This window comes from Buceros rhinoceros, unplaced genomic scaffold, assembly GCF_000710305.1.
Source record: "Buceros rhinoceros silvestris isolate BGI_N320 unplaced genomic scaffold, ASM71030v1 scaffold37009, whole genome shotgun sequence".
Classification (NCBI taxonomy): Eukaryota; Metazoa; Chordata; class Aves; order Bucerotiformes; family Bucerotidae; genus Buceros; species Buceros rhinoceros.
Window position 1 is genome coordinate 2,460 of NW_010433881.1, and position 1,027 is coordinate 3,486.

The following is a 1,027-nucleotide window of genomic DNA, read 5'->3' on the forward strand; positions in this document are numbered from 1 at the left end:
AGCTTACTTTTTAATTAAAGCGAATAGACCTGTGTTTGAACAAGGAGGGTTGTCAAGACTTGCTGTAATCTAGCCCTGCCCAGGCTGAAATAGAAACAACATAAAATATTCTTGTTTTCCTTGTGACTTAACTGCTCTGTAGTTCTGTCAAGATGCTTGTCCCTTCTCAAAAACCCTGGGGCACTGACCAGCTTATTTTGTTGCATCTAAATTCCCAGCGTTATGCACTCGGTGTTGTCATTAATATGCTGGCAGAAATAAGTAGCACAGCCGTTGAGACAAGGAAGACGCCAAGACCCAAGGCAGAGCGGATGATCCCTTGGTATGGCAAATACTTGATACATTGTTGTCAACTCTGTGGAAAAGGTGACTTTTCTCCCTCCTCCTCCACGATTTCAATTCTCCCTCCTCATTTTTAATGCAAACTTTAGCATAGAAATGGGGAGAGTTTTCTCCTGAAAAACAAAACGAAAGCTTTTGTTATGTAATTTTTTTTCCCCCATGCCCTGCCAAAACGTAGCGGATTACTGGAAGTTTTTTACATAACACGATGACCACCCTCCAGTTTCCATCCCAGAAGAGCTCTTGTATTTCAGGTATGTGTCATAATCATGGGGTTCATCTGTGCTTGTCATCTGTCTTGCTAGGATCTGCCACCCTGAAGCAGAAGAGCTTTTCCTGTGAGCAGTGCCCGTGAAAGAACCTGGAATGCTTTTATTCTGATGAATCTGTTTTCTTACAGTACTCGTCTAGCTGTACCCAGAGATGAGATAGCTGCTATACGGAGTAACTTCTGTTGCAGTAAGAAACATACTAACCTGCTACTACTGCTCTTTTTTCGCCAAGGTGATACTTAGCTGTGATACGCTTGGGTGAACGCATTGTACTAAGGTCCTTCTAAAATAAGTTCCCTCCAGGCTAGCCCCTGTCTGGGGATTTAAAATCACAAATACCAATGCTGGAACAAGCAGACAAGAGCTTTGGGGTGAAATGAGACAGTCATATTGTACATTTAAGAAATATTTAC